Source organism: Stenella coeruleoalba (genome assembly GCF_951394435.1).
Source record: "Stenella coeruleoalba genome assembly, chromosome: 15".
In the NCBI taxonomy this organism is placed as follows: Eukaryota; Metazoa; Chordata; class Mammalia; order Artiodactyla; family Delphinidae; genus Stenella; species Stenella coeruleoalba.
The window spans coordinates 22,635,928-22,656,589 of record NC_137161.1 but is presented as its reverse complement, the minus strand read 5'-3'; positions in this window follow the sequence as shown (position 1 = coordinate 22,656,589).

Genomic DNA, 20,662 nt, shown 5'->3' with positions numbered 1-20,662 from the left:
AGAAACACCGAAAACTTTCAGCTTCAGTTCAACAACCTCAGCCAGGTGCCAAAATAAACCAAAAAAACACAAAAACCCACTGGCCTGTATCCCAGTGGGCTGCTCCTTTCAATGCTTTCTATTTCTCTCAATATTTTCTTAACCGATTTGAGCTCACAAATAATAAGCAAACTATCAAAAAAAAAAGAAGACTAACAAATCAGATTCTCCCTCTTTTCCCACTGGATAGAGAACAGACCCCCAGTGTCCTGACAGAGATCAACAAACAGACCATAAAACCAACTGTCAGTCATTGCTGGCCACCACGAGAATAGCCTGAACTAAAATAAAACACAGAGTCAGAAAAAAAGCAACCAAGAAAAAAGAAAGTTAAAAAAAAAAAAGAGATGGTATGAGGGGAGAAACAGAGAGTCAGCGAAGGTAAAGTTTTATAGACGCTTAAAATTCACTCCAGGCGCCAGAAAAATGGTGTGCCTTAAACAATCCACGAAACCCGCTTCACAGACAACAGCTTAATTGGCTCCGGCAGGTAAGTGAAGTCCACAGAGCATCATGCCCTGCAAAACTCAAAGCACAGTGTTCAAGAAGCTAGACATTGCGCACAATACCTGATCAGGACTACTCAAAACTGTCAAGGTCATCAAAATCAAACTGACACATTTGGAAACAATCCAAATATCCTTTAAACAATAATCAGGGACTTCCCTGGGTGGTGCAGTGGTTAAGAATCCGCCTGCCAATGCAGGGGACATGGGTTCAATCCCTGGTCCAGGAAGATCCCACATGCCGCGGAGCAACTAAGCCCATGAGCCACAACTACTGAGCCCGTGTGCCTAGAGCCGGTGCTCCACAACAAGAGAAGCCACCGCAATGAGAAGCCCGCTCACCACAACTAGAGAAAGCCCGCGTGCAGCAACGAAGACCCAACGCAGCCAAAAATTAAAAAAATAAAAAACAATAATCGGATAAACAAAATGTGGGTTGTTCATCCAATGTAATGCTATTCATCAATAAGAAGGAACAAACTGCCTACTGATACACACACAACAGAGAGATGAACCTCAGATGCATTCTGCTCAAAGGAAGAAGCAGATTCAAAAGGCTGTATCTTGGACTTCCCTGGTGGTCCAGTGGTTAAGACTCAGCACTCCCAATGCAGGGGGCCCGGGAGCAATCCCTGGTCAGGGAACTAGATCCCACATGCCGCAACTAAGACCTGGCACAGCCAAATAATTTTTTTTTTAAAAAAAGGCTATATACTATATGATTCCATTTGTACGACAGTCTGAATATGACAAAACTATAAGACAGAAAACAGCTTAGCGATTGCCAGAAGCTAGGGGTGGGAAGAGAGACTGACTGTAAAAGGGACATCAGGGAATTCTGGAGGTGGGGTGGGGACGATAGAACTGTTCTGTCTTGATTATAGTGGTGATTATATGATTGTTTATGTTTGTTAAAACTCATTTTTTAACTAACACAACATTGTAAATCAACTATACTCCATTAAAAATTAATTTTAAAAAATTCATTTTTTATTTTAAAATTTTTCTTAATTTTTATTTTATATTGGACTATAGTTGATTTATCAATACAATGTTGTGTTAGTAAAACTCATTTTTTAGAAAGGGTGAATTTTTACTATATTAAATGAAACAAGGAATTAATATCTAAAATATTACAAGAAAAAGTTATAGAATCTAATAGGCGAATGAGCAAAGTGTATAAACAGGAGATTCACAAAAGGGGAATTTCAACTAACAAGAACAATAAATCAATCTCACTGGTGCCCAGAAAGCAAAAGCAAGAGACCACTTTATACTCATCAGATTGCCAATCAGAGAGATGGATAATACCGAACATTGGCAAAGATGGAGACAAAGGGGAATTCTCCTACGCTGGGTGATCAGAGATGGACTGGTCCCGCATGCGGGACAGCACTTGCCAGTACTTGTGAACAAGTAAAGCCCCTCCGGCTCAGCAACTCCACACCTGGAAACATCTCCCAGGGAAACTGGGCAAGCCCAGAAGAGGCAGGACAACATGTCCGCTGCCAGCAGCACTGATGGTAGCAGGGTGTTGGAGGAAACCCCCATGCCTGTCACAAGGAGAATGAGTAAGTGAACTGTGAGGATGCATGCCATGGAATACCATGCGGCACTCTGATGCAATGAACTCAATGTTCCTGCATCAACATAAATAGATATTAAAAACAATGTGTGGGGGGGGGAGAAACAGAATGAGAGCTATCGCCTAACAACTTAAATGTAATTTTAAAACGTGCATAAGATTTTAAAACCAGCATAGGATTGCTCAAGGGACTGTTTGGACAAGGACCCAAAGAAAATATTTTAGAGGGGATTTGTAGGGTGGGGGAGGGGCACAGGAGACAGGGAGGAAAAGGAGGTGGGAGTCACCTGGATTGGGGAAAGAGAAACAGAGTGAGACAGAAAAGAGCACCTGAAATTAACAGGGTGCTACCTGATGGATAAACGATAAATCTCCACAAGAACAGGCATGCAATGATATGTACACAAGAAATGAGTGAGGTTAATCTGAAGTTCAGAAGGAAGCTTGGTCAACTTAACTGAGAAATAAAGCAAGTCAAACAGGGGAAATGACTTTGCCCACAGTATCAGTGCTGGAGTGTGAGGCAGGGTGGGGAGAAAGACGCAGAGCCAGATCTGGAAGGACCTGAATGTGAGGTGAGAGCATTTGGTTTCTCCTCCTGCCTGCCCCCAGAGCACCAAGGAGTCTTTGATGCATCTGAAGCAGGACAGAGCTTGATCAGATTTGCCCAAGAAAGACCAATGTGGATGTAGGTGAGGGGCCTCTACTGGAGATTGGATACCAGGTACAACAAGCATCTATTTAGAGCCTATTATGGGAGGTCGCAGGTGCTGGGAGATTCCACAGTGAACAAAACAGTTTACCATTGAGCAGGGGAGAAAGAGAGAGACAATAAACAGCAAAACTAACCATCACCAACTAGGTTAAGTGTGATGTAGGAAAGAGATTAATGGGCGGAAGGGAGTCCTGAGTGGTCAGGGACAGCCTTCCTGAGGAGGTGACATTTAAGCTGAAATCAGAGGAAACAACAAGAGGTTAAAGACAAAATAAAACAAAACAAAAAACAAACAAGGGACTTCCCTGGTGGTCCAGTGGTTAAGAATCCACCCTCCAATGCAGGGGACGTGGGTTTGATCCCTGGTCGGGGAACCAAAATCCCACATGTCACAGAGCAACTAATCCCACGCACCACAACTACTGAGCCCGCACGCTGTGGAGCCCACGTGCCACAACTAGAGAGAAGCTCACGTGCCGCAACAAAGAGCCCGCGTGCCGCAACGAAAGATCCTGTGTGCCGCAACTAAGACCCGATGCAGACAAAAATAAATAAATAAAAATAAAAATTTTAAAAAAGAATGGTCTTGATATTCAAAAAAAAAACCCCACTGTATACATATGAACTTGGCATAAAGTAAGTGGGGTTGAGGTTGGTATGAGAGAAGGGGCCAAGATGGCAGGGGCCAAATGATGAATTCAGGGTCTTCTAGGACCCTGCAGGAGTTTGGATAGACTATAAATGCCATGGGAACCACTGGAAGGTTTCAAGCAGGGACAGACTTTCATTTTTATTGGGCACTTACTATGCGCCATGTGGCAAGCTCTACATTTTACGTGGACAATCATATTTTATTCTGTACAACTCCCCCATAAAGACGGGCTGTTATTAACCCAATCCACAACCAGGAAGCTGAGGCAGGAAAAAGTTAAGTGACCTATTCAAGTCAAGGTCCCACAACTAGAAAGACCCACACTCAATCACTGTATAAGATGTTGCTTAATAAAATAATGGCCGGGCTTCCCTGGTGGCGCAGTGATTAAAAATCCGCCTGCCAGTGCAGGGGTCATGGGTTTGAGCCCTCGTCTGGGAAGATCCCACATGCCGTGGAGCAACTAAGCCCGTGTGCCACAACTACTGAGCCCACATGCCACAACTACTGAAGCCCGCACGCCTAGAGCCCATGCTCCACACAAGAGAAGCCACCAAAATGAGAAGCTCACGCACCACAACCAAGAGTAGCCTCCGCTCACTGCAATTAGAGAAAGCCCGCGCGCAGCAACAAAGACCCAATGCAGCTAAAAATAAATAAATAAATAAATTTATTTAAAAAAAAACATTCTGAGTAAAAGCAACATGTGAACAAAATAAAATAACTTTAAAAATAATGGCCCACACTTAATGAGCAATTACTATATTTAGGTAGTCTGATTTCAGGGGTGAAAGGGATCTTTTTAAGAATCCCTCTGGCTGTAAAATTATATGGGCAAATCCCTGTCCCTCTCTGGGCATCAGCATCCTCACACATAAAATGGAAATGCTGGGAACACTATAGCTAGATGGACCTCCAGTATCCCAGCTGTGGCCCAGAACAGGGCGGAGGCAAGCATAAGGTTGCCCAGATAATTTGGGACAAAGAACTTGGAATTCAAGCAATAATACTCCAATAAAGATGTTAAAAAAAAAGAACTTGGAATTCCCAGCCTAGTCTGCTATCCTGATGTTAGCTGTCTCTAAAGGACCTCCAACGTCCCTCCAGTTCTAACCTGTTAGGATCCCACCTGAATGAGCCTGCAGTCTAGGTCCATGGAGCCTGCAAGAGCCTCTGGCTGGCTCTTGGACACTCAGGCTGAATAGTCCCTTTCTCCAAAGCTAGCACTCAAGGTGGGACAGCAATGGCCACAGGCAATGACTATAGCAACAACCAGAAAGGACATCACAAGGACTAGAGTCTCACCCACCCATAGCCTGGCCTGATTCCCACTCACATTCACTGAGTCACCTGCGAAAAACCATTGACCACCCTTTCCCACCACATCTGCCAAATAAAGGAAAACAAGAGAACCAGCTTCATCAGTCATTGTGAAGTTAGGAATTACTTTATATCACCTCTTAAGGTGGGACTTAATTCTAATAAGAAATTACCAGCAATTACCATAGAAATTACCATAGAAAGAAATTACCATAGAAATTATCAGCAATTTTCCCCTGGCTAGAAATTAACTTCCAGGAGAGGTAAGGTGGGGATGTTCATTAGAGCTAGTCTTCCCTTCATCCCCAGGACATTTATGGGAGGACCACTGTGTGTAAAATCCTGTGCTAGGCTTGGGGGCGGTATATGCCAGACCTTCTTTGTGCATCAAAATAGATCTGAGGAAAGAAATATAAGCGTAAATAAATCAAACCTTAAAACAATTCAGGGCTTCCCTGGTGGCGCAGTGGTTGAGAGTCCGCCTGCTGATGCAGGGGACACAGGTTCGCGCCCCGGTCCGGGAAGATCCCACATGCCGCGGAGCGGCTGGGCCCGTGAGCTATGGCCGCTGAGCCTGCGTGTCCGGAGCCTGTGCTCCTTAACGGGAGAGGCCACAGCAGTGAGAGGCCCACGTACCGAAAAAAACAACAAAAAAAACCAATTCATATAATTCTTCACATGCCCACTCCCATTTTACAGATGAGGCCTAGGGGGCCTGGGGTCACTGCGAAGAGGAACTGAGGCTCAGACTTGAGGTTAAGTTGGGTTAAGTCCAGCTGTTAGTACCATCTTTATTGGTTTATAAGATACACAAGTACATAAGATGCATCCTAATTTTACATGGAAAGCTTTGCAGAAATAATTTTGAGATCACAGGTAACACAGGAGAATAATTAAGAGAACAAAATGAGGTTGCAATCCTGGTTCTGCCATGTATCAGCAGCATGAACTTGAGCCCGTTATTTAACCTCTCTGAGGCTCAGTTTCTCAACTATTAAGGGGATAATAACATTCACCCTCATAGAGTTATTATGAGGATTAAATAAGTTTATAGTTATAAAGTACACAGAACAGTGCCTGGTAAGTAGAAAGTGCTACTTTTTAAAAAAGTTATTACATAAAATGAATTTTTAAATACATGCACTGAATGGGATCTTAAAATGGTTTTATAGGAGAAAACACTTTTGTTATGTAAATACAGTTCAGAGGATTCTAGTAGGAATTCACCAGCTCTGGAAAGGACAAAAACCCCAAAAGCTAAGGAAAAAATGACATCAGTAACAAGGTATACTAGATTTGCCAGTAAACGAAAGGCCCTTCCATACATACATTGGTGTAACTGAGAACACAGGGCTGAATCCAAGTGAATAAAAAGCAAGCCACAATGCAAAAATACACTGAAGGAATTTCTACCTGGGACCTGCAGCAAAAGCATGTATTTTCAGCAAAATCTGGTACAAAGCTGCAAAACCCATCCTTGCAGCATGTTGTGTGTTGTCACACTTCTCCACTAGGGGTCGCCCAAGGTCACCCAGACAGTTCCAGACAGAGAAGTCAATTCCCAGCCCCCTCTGCTTTCCGACATGCCTGCTGCCTCCCCAGAGCTGCCTTCTGTTCTAAGACGCTCAAGGGACTGGTGGCCCCAGGCTCATGGAGCCCTCAGGAGCTTAAATAAAGGAATTCTTCACCCAGGTAACCAAGAACCACCCTTTGCACCATCCCCGTCCATCTACGATATGAGCACATTACAAGGCAACAGGGAAATTGCAAATTGCATTTTCCTGGGGAAAACGGGGCAAAAGTCATATGCGAGCAAATAAGGTATTATCCCCATTTTACAAGTGAGGAAACTGAGGCTCAAAAATGTTAAGCAACCTGTCCAGCGTCACACAGCTAGGGAACTTCAGAACTAGAATTCACACCCAGGTGGGTCAGACCCTTATCACTTGGTTACTAATCCCCCACCCTCAGATCTGGGAAGCAAACAGGTAAGGAGGGTGTACGAAGGAGGGGTCATAAAGGGACGTCTACGTCCTCCCCCAAAGTCCCTCCATGCCTTCCCCAACCGGCCCAAGAAGGCTATCCCCTTTCCCCACTGAGCCATGACAATCGAGGACGGGGTCTAGGTCTTTTCTCAGCTCCATCCTAGCGGAATCCGAGAGCTACAAAGTAAGTTTATTCACTCAGCCAGGGCCCCTGAGACCCACTCAGAAATGCTCATCTTCAGTGCTCAAATATGACCTGGCTTCCTCCCTCTCCTGTCCCCCCATTCCTCCCCCAGTACTTCCTCTCAGTTTCCCAACCTCTCCTCCAACCCTGTCAGTTCTACAGTCAGGATCCCACTCGAGTCCCTAGACTTGTCCCACTGCTCTCAGAATGGCCTGGAGCCCCTTTCTCTGGCCACTGGACTTCACGTGGACTACTGCAACAGTCTTTTTGTTCTCATTTTTTAAAAAACTGAATATAATATATAATTTATATAGAGAAAAATGCATACATTTGAAGCGTACGGCTCCATGAACTGTACCAGCCTCTTAAGCGGCCTTCCTGGTTCTCCCCCCACGTGCCTCTCATCCATCCTCCACAGGGCAGTTTCCAGTTGCTCTTTCCAAGTATATGGGACCATGTCACTGCCCTGGCCGAAACCCGCCAGCACGTCCCCCCTGCTCTAAGGATAGAGACCTACAGAAACAGAATATAAGTGTTCCTCACCTCTGAGAAAGAAAAATATGAAGCCAGATATAAATCCTCCCTTCAGAAAGAAATTCACCTCAGCTAAAGGGAAACTGTCAGGCACAAGGTATTTGGATCTTAAAGGATTTTGTTTATCCAGACGCTGAGCTGTAAAATGTACCCAACTAGGATGATGAGAAAGTAAATTTACAACCAAGTGAACAAAAAGCATGATATGTAAGCTGCTGATCAACTTAAATTTATTTATTTATTTTTTGGCTGAGCCACACAGCTTATAGGATCTTAGTTTCCCGACCCGGGATCGAGCCCACATCCTCAGCAGTGAAAGCATGGAGTTGCAACCACTGGATCGCCAGAGAATTCCCAACTTAAAATGTTTTTTTTTTTTTTTTTTGCGTTACGGGGGCCTCTCACTGTGGTGGCCTCTCCCGCCACGGAGCACAGGCTCCGGACGCGCAGGCTCAGCGGCCACGGCTCACGGGCCCAGCCGCTCCGCGGCATGCGGAATCCTCCCGGACCGGGCACGAACCCGCGTCCCCTGCATCGGCAGGCGGACTCTCAACCACTGCGCCACCGGGGAAGCCCTAAAATGTTTTTTAAAAATACTTATTTATTTATTTGACTGCACTGGGTCTTAGTTGCAGCATGCGGGATCTTCGTTGTGACATGTGGGCTCTTTAGTTGTGGCAATGCGAACTCTTAGTTGCAGCATGTGGGATCTAGTTCCCTGACCAGGGATCGAACCTGGCCCACTGCATTGGGAGCTCAGAGTCTTAGCTGGACTGCCAGGGAAGTCCCCCAACTTAAATTTAATGTATGATTAAATTTAAACGTTTGTTGTTGTTGCATTTGTTTCTCTTTACTATTGCTTTGTCTGTGAACCATTCTTTTTTTTTTTTTTTGGTTTTAAATAAAACTTATCCACTTTAAATGCAGAATGAAATTCGTTTTGGCAAATGTTTGTTCATTCCCCTTTTTGGTTGAGCCCTTCTTCCTATCTCTCAGTTCATGCAACCACTGATCTACCTTTTACAGATTTCTCTGCCTTTTCTAGAATTTTAAATGAGCAGGTCATACAATACTTACTCTTTTGTGTCTGGCTCCTTTCACTTGGCTTTTTTCTTTTTTTTTTTTTTTTTTCAGTACGTGGGCCTCTCATTGTTGTGGCCTCTCCCGTTGAGGAGCACAGGCTCTGGACGTGCAGGCTCAGTGGCCATGGCTCACGAGCCCAGCCGCTCTGCGGCATGTGGGATCTTCCCGGACCGGGGCACGAACCCCTGTCCCCTGCATCAGCAGGTGGACTCTCAACCACTGCGCCACCAGGGAAGTCCCATTCGGCATATTTTTGAGATTCATGTCTGTTACTGCATGTATCTGTGGTTCCTTTTCAATGCTGCGTAGTATTCCATTGTAAGGATCTAACACAATTTATTCTTTCACCAGTTGATAAACATTTGGGTTGCCTACAATTTGGGGCTATTATGAATAAGGCTGCCATGAACATTCATGCACAAATTTTTGTGTGGACATATACTTTGCTCTTTACCAAAAATAACAGCTTTCTCTGTGGTGCTTCCTGCTATTCCGTGCAAAAAGCAAGTATTCTCTTGCTATGGATTTACTGCAGAAGCCTGTCTTGCCCATATGAAACACATACACACTGATCTGTGAAACAGATTAGAAAATTGTCAGAAGTCATAGAATGTAACTAAGTGAAGATTTTTTGTGTAACTTTCCCTTGCTATTTGCCAAGCATTAGGCAGAGCGTGGCATAAGCATTTTGTCATTTATCTCTCACAATAGTCTTGGGACGAGACAGTGCTCTTATTCCCATTTCCCATATGGCAAGTTGGGCTCAGGGGTGGGAAGGGAATGACCCAAGGTACATCAGCATCAAGGTCCACCAGGGTCAAGGTACATCCAAGGGCTGGGGCTTGAGGACTGGCTCCACCACTAACTTGCTGTAGGCGCTCCCTGGGCCTCAGACTGATGATTCACTCAGCATCACGTATCTCGAGACTCTTCTGAAAACTCCTGGCTTCAAATATTCTGCTCCCACAAATAATCAAAATGTCCAGGAAATGCCAACATTTCACCCAACCACAGCAGAAAGGCAGGACAATAAACCCAGCAAAGCCAGGTGGAAAGTTTTCTTATCTAACTGCTGGCCCCACAATACTCTTTTTTTTTTTAATATATATATATATTTTTTCTTTTTTAATTTATTTATTTAGCTAGCTGCACTGGGTCTTAGTTGCAGCATGCGAACTCTTCGTTGCGGCATATGGGATCTAGTTCCCTGACCAGGGATTGAACCCAGGCCCCCTGCATTGGAAGCTCGGATTCTTAACCACTGGACCACCAGGGAGGTCCCTCCCACTACTCTTAAGTTAGTCTGGGTTTAGGGAAATTCCTTAAGGGGCTCCACCAAAGCAGACAAAGCCTGACCCTTGAGAATCCAAAGAAACAAAGACAACAAAAGCACCCATTAAGTCACTCGGCAGAAAGCAGAGAGGGAAATTTGTTTTTGCTACAGACAGGAAGGGGGTGAGGGGAGAGAGAAGAAGGACCTCGAAATAGAAGGGAGAGGAGACCAGAGCCTGGGACAGGTGATGGAAGGCGGGATACTGTTGGGCCATGACAAATCTTCCAGGAGCTGAGGCACCAGAGGATGCCCGTGGATGGAGAACATGGAAATGGAAGTCCTCTGTGTTTCTGTAAAGTACGCCTTCCCTCTCACCCTCCTACAGGAAATGGCTTACTCCACCTGTGTAAGCAAGGTTTGGTGAGGGATGGGGAGACTGTGGGGAGACACCGGGAGAGGTGAAGGCAAAAGTGATTGAACTGTGAAGACTCTACAGAACCAGGGCATGCTCATGGGCAAGCAGGCTCCAGGGCCCAAGATGAAGAGTGAAAACATCTAGTAATCTGCAGGCATCCTGCGAAGGGTTTGGGACTTGCCCAGAGCACAGAATGGAATTTCAGCTGTCTTATTAAGACCCAGGGCAGGAAGATCCAGCTGACATAGAACACTTGGGTGAGTCTGGAATGACTGAGAACACAAGAGCTGGAGGAATACCTGAAGATGCACCTTCCAGAAGCAGGACAGTTGGTATGAGGTTAGGAACATGGGCTTGAGAATCACACTGACTGGGTTTAAGATACTATCCCCTAGGGAATTCCCTGGCGGTCCAGTGGTTAGGACTCCACACTTTCACTGCCGAGGGCCTGGGTTCAATCTCTGGTCAGGGAACTAAGATTCCATAAGCTGCATGGCTAGGCCAAAAAAAAAAAAAAAAAGAATATTATCCTCCACTAGTGATAAAGAGGGACATTTTATAATGATAAAAGGGTCAATCCATCAGGGAGATATAAGAATTTTAAACATATATGTACCTGATAACAGAGCACTAAAATATATGAAGCAAAAACTGACAGAAACGAAGGGGGAAGAAGACAATTCAACAATAAAAGTTGGGCACTTCAATACCCAACTTTCAATAATGGATGGAGGAAATTCCCTGGCAGTCCAGTGGTTAAAACTCCACACTTCCACTGCAGGGGGCACAGGTTCAATCCCTGGTCAGGGAACTAAGATCCTACAAGCCATGTGGCACAGCCAAAAAGAAAAAAAAGAGGATGGAATAGCTAGGCAAAAGATCAACAAGGAAATAGAAGACTTGTACAACACTATAAACCACCTAGACCTGACAGACATCTATAGAACTCCTCACCCAACACCACGATACACATTCTTCTCTTGTGCACATGGAACATTCTCCAGGATAGACTACATGCTTGGCCATAAAACAAACCTCAGGGCTTCCCTGGTGGCACAGTGGTTGAGAGTCCGCCTGCTGATGCAGGGGACACGGGTTCATGCCCCGGTCCGGGAAGATCCCATATGCTGCAGAGTGGCTAGGCCTGTGAGCCATGGCCGCTGAGCCTGCGCGTCCGGAGCCTGTGCTCCACAACGGGGGAGGCCACAACAGTGAGAGGCCCGCGTACCGCAAAGAAAAAAAAAAAGAAAGAAAAGAGAGCGTTAAAGAAAAAAAAAAACCTCAATAGATTTAAAAGTGCTGAAATAATACAAAGTATGTTCTCTGAGCACAATGCAATGAAATTCGAAAACAATAACAAAAAGAAATTTGGGAAAAATCACAAATATATGGAAACCAAACATATTCCTAAATAACCAATAAATGAGGGACTTCCCTGATGGTCCAGTGGTTAAGACTCCGTGCTCCCAATGCAGGGGGCCCGGATTCGATCCCTGGTCACGGAACTAGATCCTGCATGCCACAACTAAAGATCCTGCATGCAGCAACTAAAGATCCTGCATGCAGCAACAAAGATCCTGCATGTTGCAACTAAGAGCTGGTGCAGCCAAATAAATAATTATTTTAAAAAGTAACCAATAAATGATGCAAAGAAGAAATTACAAGGGAAATTAGAAAATACTATGAAATGAATGAAAATATCAAAACTTATGGGATGTAGCTAAAGCACTGCTTGAAGGGAAATTCATAACTGTAAAGGCTTATTTTTTGAAAAAGAAGAAAGATTTCAAGTCAAAAACCTAACCTTCGAGAGAGTGGCATGGACATATATACACTACCAAATGTAAAACCGATAGCTAGTAGGAAGCAGCCACATAGCACAGGGAGATCAGCTCGGTGCTTTGTGACCGCCTGGAGGGGTGGGATAGGGAAGGTGGGAGGGAGGGAGACGCAAGCGAGAAGAGATATGGGAACATATGTATATATATAACTGATTCATTTTGTTGTGAAGCTGAAACTAACATACCATTGTAAAGCAATTATACTCCAATAAAGATGTTAAAATGAAAAAAAAAATGTTAAAAAAAAAAACCTAACCTTCTACCTTAAGACACTATAAAAGAGGAAAGAGGAGAAAATTAAACCTAAATCAAACAGGAAGAAATAAAGATTAGAGCAGACATTAATGAAATAGAGGACAGAAAAACATTAGAGAAAATTAACAAAACCAAAAGTGGGTTCTTTGAAAAGCTTGTAAAAACTGACAAATCCTCAGCTAGACTGACCAAGACAAAAAGGGAGAAGACTCAATTACTACAATCAGAAAGAGAAGAAGGGACATTACTACCGACCTTACAGAAATAAAATCCTATCTCCTCCAACGACCAGAGTATAATCACAGGCAGGTTACTTAAACTATCTGTGTCTCCTTTCCCTCTACTCTTCAAAAAGGTATAATTTGTCTCAAAGGGTTATTTTGTTTATTTATTTTTGGCTGCGTTGGGTCTTTGCTGCTGCGCGCGGGCTTTCTCTAGTTGCGGCGAGCAGGGGCTACTCTTCGTTGTGGTGCACGGGCTTCTCATTGCGGTGGCTTCTCTTGTTGTGGAGCTCGGGCTCTAGGTGCGCAGCCTTCAGTAGTTATGGCATGCAGGCTCAGTAGTTGTGGCGCACAGGCTTAGTTGCTCTGCAGCATGTGGGATCTTCCCGAACCAGGGCTCAAACCCATGTCCCCTGCATTGGCAGGTGGATTCTTAACCACTGTGCCACCAGGGAAGCCCCTCTCAAAGGGTTATGAAGAGCAAACGAAAGGATTTGTGTCGAGCACCTAGTCAAGCTCAATCACTGCAGCTCCGCTAGTTGATAAGGTCAATCTTTTCCTTTCCACCCATATCCAGTCCTTCAGCCCACCTGTTCTGTTGGCTCTACCTTCAGAATATATTCCAGAACCAATAGCTTCTCACCTGTCTACCCCACTTCCCGTTAGTCCAAGGCACCTCTTTCTCAGCAGGTTAGGACAATAGCCCAACTGTTGCCACTCCTGCCTCCTCCCCCGAAGTCTGTTCTCCACACAGCCACCACAGCCTTGCTTTTAACACGTAATGATGCTTATGTCTCCATTCTTCTGTTCTCAACACTACAATGACTTCCCGTTGTGTGTGGAATAAAATACACACTTTTGGCCATGGCCTACCAGGTCCTGCAAAATCTGGCCCCAGGTACCACTTCCCCCTTTGCCTGCAGGGCTCCAGCCACGACTGTTCTTGTTATTCCTCAAACTCACCCAGCTCATTTCTTTTTCTTTTTTTCCTTTTTTGGCCACATGGCATGCGTGACCTTAGTTCCCCGAGCAGGGATTGAACCCACGCCCCCTGCAGTGGAAGCGTGGAGTCTTAACCACTGGACCGCCAGGGAAGTCCCTCACCCAGCTCATTTCTGTCTCAGGGTCTTTGCTCTGGGTATTTCCTCTGCTTGCGACACCCCCCTCTCTAAAGATCCATGCATGGCTGGAGTTTCCCATTTATAAAGATCCTATTCATCATCACCTCCTGAGATGGCACTCCTCTGCTGGTATCTACAGCAGCTCAACCTCTCACTCTCTGTGCCTTATTCTCTTTTTCTTCCTAGTACTTACCATTACCTGACATTATTTATTGCCTGTCTCCCTTCACTAGAATGGAATCTCCAGGAGGCGGAGGTTGTACTTTATACACTGCTTTTCTCTCCAGTGCCTAGATCAGAGCCTGGCCTAGACCAGAGTCTGGCACATAGAATATGCTCAATAAAGACCTGTTGAAACAGAAGACAAAGCTCAGTAATAGGATCCACAGAAAAATGGGACCTGCTATTTGGTGGAGGATAAGGCTGGCATCTCAACCCGGAGGGAGCAAGGTAGACTACTCAGCACAAGGGTGTTGGGACCATTGGGAAGCCATGTGGGAAAAAAGTTGAAGATGGTAGATGTATCACAGGTATACAATGTGGCTCCCTTTTGAAACTCTACTTTCAAAATGCAGAAACCCACAAGAAAGAGGAGAATGGGAGAGGGGAGCACTACAGAACTGTTGAGGGGAGAAAGTACATGGACAAGGGGACTTCCCTGGTGGCACAGTGGTCAAGAAGCCGCCTTCCAATGCAGGGAACACGGGTTCGAGCCCTGGTCGGGGAGCTAAGATCCCACATGCCTCGGGGCAACTAAACCCACGCGCCACTGCTACTGAGCTCGCACACCTCAACTAAAGAACCTGCGTGCTGCAAACTACAGAGCCCACGTGCTCTGGAGCCCCCACGCCACAACTAGAGAAGAGGAAAACCCCCACGCCACAACTAGAGAGAAACCCATGTGTGTGCTGCAGCTAAGAGCCCGCAGGCCGCAATGAAAGATCTCGCGTGCCACAACAAAGATCCCGCGTGCCACAACCAAGACCGGATGCAGCCAAAATAAATAAATAAATAAAATTTAAAAAAAAAAGAATACGGTCTTTGCTTAAAAAAAAAAGTAAATGGACAAGTACTATCAGATGGCAAAACCAAGCAGGCAATAAGGAAAGGTGAAAATTTAACCTGATTTATACCACAGAATTCTCAAAAAATTCAGAAATCAGTGGCACCTCTAGAAGGGGGCATGAAAGTGAGGTTGGGGGAGGGGGTGCTATTGCAAGGACGATGGGCAGAAGAGGGCTTAAAAAGCTGCCTAAATATAAAATAATAGGGCTTCCCTGGTGGCGCAGTGGTTAAGAATCCGCCTGCCAATGCAGGGGACACGGGTTCGAGCCCTGGTCCAGGAGGATCCCACACACTGCGGAGAAACTAAGCCCGTGCGCCACAGCTGCTGAGCCTGTGCTCTAGAGCGCGTGAGCCACAACTACCGAAGCTCGCGTGCCTAGAGCCTGTGCTCCGCAACAAGAGAAGCCACCACGATGAGAAGCCTACACACAGCAATGAAGAGTAGCCCCCGCTCGCCACAACCAGAGAAAGTCCGCATGCAGCAACAAAGACCCAATGCAGCCAAAAATAAATAAATAAATAAAAATACTTTCAAAAATATATACATATAAAATAATAGACTCTTAGATCCCTTTCCTTACATTACTACCCACCCACCATGGCTGCAACCCAGACCCTGGCAGATCAGAAGTTTATTTTTAGGAGAAGGTAGAAGAACGACCCTGGACAAGTAGCCACTAGGCACAGGAGACAGAGAAGATACCAACAAGGGGATTATACGAAAGTTCACGTACTAACTCTTGAAGATGTCCAGACCCTCAGCCCTCTTCCTCCGCCAGCTCTGGGAACACTGCCAGTGAGGCACAGAGCTCATAATACTAAATGGTGAGACCCTCCCACCCCTACCCCCCTGGCTTTCACCCCACTCTTGACTCCCAGAACTCTCAGCAATAGGGGAAGAAACAGATTCATATCAGGACATATCATCAAGAAATTCCAGTTCACTAAGGATTCAAGGACATTCTAGAAATTTCTAGAGAAGAAAAAGTAGGTCATATACAAAGTATCAGTATTCAGAATGACTTGGGATTTCCCAACTGCAATACTAAAAGCTGAGAGACAGCAGAGTAATGCCTTCAAAATCTGATGAAACTTCTGGGTATCTACCCAAAAGCATTGAAAACAGGAACTCAATGGATTTCTGCACATCCATGTTCATAGCAGCTATTCCCAATAGCCAAAAGGTGGAAACAACCCAAGCTTCCAAGGACAGATGAATGGATAAGCAAAACATGGTATACATATACAGCAAAATATCATTCAGCCTTAAAAAAAAAAAAAAAAAGGACATTCTGACACAGGTTCCAACATGGATGCACCGAGAGGACAGTACTCTAAGTGAAATAAGTCAGACACAAAGACAAATACTGTATGATTACACTTTTATGAGGTATCTAGAGTAATAAAATTTATGGATACAAAAAGTAAAATGATGGTTGCCGGGGGCTAGGGAAAGTGGGGAATAGGGAGTTACTGTTTATGGTACAGGGTTTCAGTTGGAGAAGATGAAGAAATTCTGGAGATGGACGGTGGTGATGGTTGTAAACAGTGTGAATGTACTTAATACCACTGGACTATACACCGGAAAATGGTTAAAATGGTAAGTTTTATGTTATGTATATTTTTCCACAATAAAAAAATCTGAAGAAAAATTTCTTCCAACCTAAACTTTTCTCATATACTCATGGGAAGACAAATCCTGAAAATTTATCCTACGACTGTACTCTGTGAAATGACAGATGTATAAGGTTACTTACTGCAGCATTGTTTGCGATAGTAATGCTGGAATCAACCTACATGACAATCCCTGGTACAGCAGTAAGATAAATATGGTATATTCATACAAAGGAAGAAGAGGTAATTGCTGAAAGGAACGGGGAAGTTCTTCACATATGAAGAGAAAGGCCTCTAAGATACACTGTTAAGTGAAAAAGGCAAGGTGAAGAACAGAAGGCATAAAGTATCATTCACTTAATGACGCCTTTAAAAGTTTTATTTCTGTGTCGAAATCAGAGTAAAGGGCAAGAAATTTCATTTCCAAAGGGCCAGAGGGGACAAATTATAACCAGAGCTTCTTAAGGGGTAAGGAAGGCTTAATCTTTGCCAACATATTCATCCTAAGGGTTGAAGGCAGGTCCAGGTTTTGTAGGAACTGAAACATATAATTTGGAGAGGGGCTTCATTAAGAAAAAAAATGTAAAATCAAATATATAAAATTTGGCACAAATGTGACTCTTTATTCAAAATGAGAAAAAAGATAGCAAACTACATATTTTTAAAAAACTAACATATATCACAAAAATGACAAAGTCCAGAAAAATAACATAATATTTTTATTAATTAACTGCCTGTAACACCTCTCCAAGTATTTTTTCCTACTTTTGGGGGCATTTTCTTTGACCTTATATGATAATAGCTTCATAATATGGTTCTATAGAGAAAAATAAAGATGATTCAGTCTTTCTTATGATGTGTACATTTATAATTGTGTACACTGCATTATCAAGTACATTCTTAGAAGAAGAAAAGTTCCTTTTTTTTTCCAATTTAATTTAATTTAATTTTTTGGCCACACCACACGGCTTGTGGGATCTTAGTTCCCCAGCCAGGGATTGAACCCAGGCCCTTGGCAGTGAAAGCGCAGAGTCCTAACCACTGGACTGCCAGGGAATTCCCGAAAAGTTCCACTTTTAATAAGTGTTGGTAAAAACTGAGTCCTCGGGACTTCCCTGGTGGCGCAGTGGTTAAGAATCTGCCTGCCAAGGCAGGGGACACGGGTTCGAGCCCTGGTCTGGGAAGATCCCACATGCCGCAGAGCAACTAAGCCCATGCACCACAACTACTGAGCCTGCGCTCTAGAGCCCGCAAGCCACAGCTACTGAGCCCGCGTGCCACAACTACTGAAGCCCGCGTGCCTGGAGACTGTGCTCCACAAGAGAAGCCACGACAATGAGAAGCATGCGCACCGCAACAAAGAGTAGACACCGCTCACTGCAACTAGAGAAAGCCCGCAGGCAGCAACGAAGACCCCACACAGCCAAAAATAAATTTAAAAAAACAAAAACTGAGTCCTCTGCTTCCATTTTTACAATCTTCATGATTGGAAGAATTTGCCACAGACCAGCTTCTGATCCATGTTTCCAACCTTGTTTATCTTCCTTTACTTATATACTTCTGGTGTGGATGCTATAGGACACCTTTATATGGTGCCACTACCTCTGTTCCTGCAATTTTGTGTCATGAAAGGCTTTCGTCTACCAGGACAGTTGTCAGTATTTGAACTGTTGGTGGAGGTGACTACAAGCTACATAAATAGATAAACCCAACCTAAATGCATTCTAACTCAACCCTTAGTCAGATCCAAAAACATGTCCAGAGGCAACAGAAGGCCAGTTAGCAGGAGGGGAACAGTGAGGAGGGAAGTCATAGTGGAATACGACAGTGGTCTTAAGTGATTACAATGACAATTGCTTAATTTGTACGTTTTATGAAAACATATGACCTCTTCCAGGGCCTTGGAAGAGACAGGGGCAGGTAAGGGTCCTTAAAGCCCAAACATCATTAGCTTCACAGAGGAGAATCTGTCTCCACTACAGAAATTCAAAAGCTTTCCTTCCCTGGCCAAAATCTGTCTTTTCATCATCTAAAGTAGTAGTCTCAAGATACCCTCCCCTTGGGATATACCATGAAGAACAGTGTAATAACTCAATGCCTTGGAAGAAGTGGCATCGCACATAGGAAAGATGATAAAAAATGGTATGCCATTAAGAAAAAAAATGTATTGGGATTCTTACTTCACACTGTAAATCAAAATAAACTCCAGATGCAGCAAAGGGTTAAGTATTAAAAATTAAACCTTAAGAAACAAAATCAACAAGAAAGTCCAGGTGAATATCCTTGGATCACTGATATTCTTTCTGAGCCTAAAAGCAATGGGCAACGTCACAAAGACTGACACTTGACCAAATGAGAAGTTTAAAAAAAAAAAAAACGAAGAAAAAACAAGCTTAGAAAAGTGTTAGAAAAAAAGCAAACAATAATGTTAGGGGAAAAAACTACCTGCAACCAATAGGACAAACAAGGATTAAGTATCCTTACTACTAAAAAACTTGCAGGTCAGAAAAAAAACTCATAATGACCTGAAAAGATGTGGAGATAATTCACAGGTGACAAATGTCCAATAATTATGAAATTTTAAGATATCCAATCTCGGTACTTGCCTGGTTGTGCAGTGGTTAAGAATCCGCCTGCCAATGCAGGGGACATGGGTTCGAGCCCTGGCCCGGGAAGATCCCACATGCCATGGAGCAACTAAGCCCATGCGCCACAACTACTGAGCCTGCATGCCACAACTACTGAAGCCCTAGAACCCGTGCTCCGCCACAAGAGAAGCCACCACCATGAGAAGCCCATGCATCGCAACAAAGAATAGCCCCCACTAGCCACAACTAGAGGAAGCCTGCGCGCAGCAACGAAGACCCAATGAAGCCAAATATAAATAAATTAATTTAAAAAAAAAAGATATCCAATCTCACCAATAATAAGAAGAAATGCAGATTAAAAGAACCAAAGGCGATTCTTCAGCCATCAAATGAGCAAAGATTAACATAAAACTGCTAACACTCGATGTGGCTAAGGATGGGGCAAGACAAGCACTCCAACACTTCAAATGCTGTCATGGAGAGCACTTTGGTAACCTGCCTTACAAATATTCATTCTTACTCTTTGTTCAAGTAATCCCACTTCAGAGAATCTATTTCAGGAAATTCTCAGAATTGCAAACATCTCTATGTAGGAAATGTTATTTGCAATTGTTGAAAATAAATAAATAAATGTACTTTAAAAAAAACACTACAAGAGTTTTAAAGTAAGATGTTGATACACTGAAATCCACATTAGATGAAAATGCACCACCTCACGGGAAGAGAGCTGCAAATCTCCTAGACTTCAGAGACAGGTCTCCATCTGTTTGGTCTCAATTACCCAGAGCTGCCTCACCTGATCACCCTACCTCCAATCTCTTCCCACCTCTCCTCAGCCACTGTCTCAGCAGCCCTGCAGGGGCTCCCTACTACCCCACACCGCCAAATCCAAATTCTTCACTTCAGCCTTCAAGGCCCTACCAGCTGATCAAATCCAGCTTTTTCCTGAATTACTGACTGACCCTGGCCTTTGCTGGACTCTTCCCCTCTACCCCCCAGAACCCTATCTCCTTTGTGCTACCGGATCTCGCCTTGGCTCATGTTGGAAGCCAAGTGAATATAGTGAATATCAGTCTCTTTCCCCATTTCCACCAACCCCAGGTAAAAAGAGCCTTTTTTTCACCAATGAAAACAGATTTGCATAACATTCATTTGAACCTATGCATGCAATAACCAAGTTCACTAGAAACAGGCACAATCAAGAGAGAGCCCCATCATCAGGAGCCTCCAATTTGGGTTTCCAGGTACAGAGGCAGAATTGCCTTATGCAGCCTATCCAGTCCCTTTTTTGGCCTGAGGGATCTTGAGTTCCTGGGACTCTTCCTAAAATGGCCTCCTGGCGGCCACCAGGTTTGCATGGGCTCTGATGCCACGCCCACCTCTCTTTCCCCTCCAAGCCCCACCCCAGATCTGTGCCAGGAGTCAGGACCCCAGGCAGATCATGGGGCAAGTCCCTTCTTCTCTCAGGGACCCAGTTTTTTCATCTGTGAAAAAGAGATGGGGGGGCAAAACTGGATGAGAGAAAAATGACAAAAATAACTTCCCAGTTGGAAAGTTTTCCCACAAAAGTTCTCACCAAGTATACCCAAAGCCCCTTCTTGCTAGGACATTGCAAAGTGTCATAATAAATATTCTTTGGCCATCTCCTAGGTTAGTGCTCACAGAC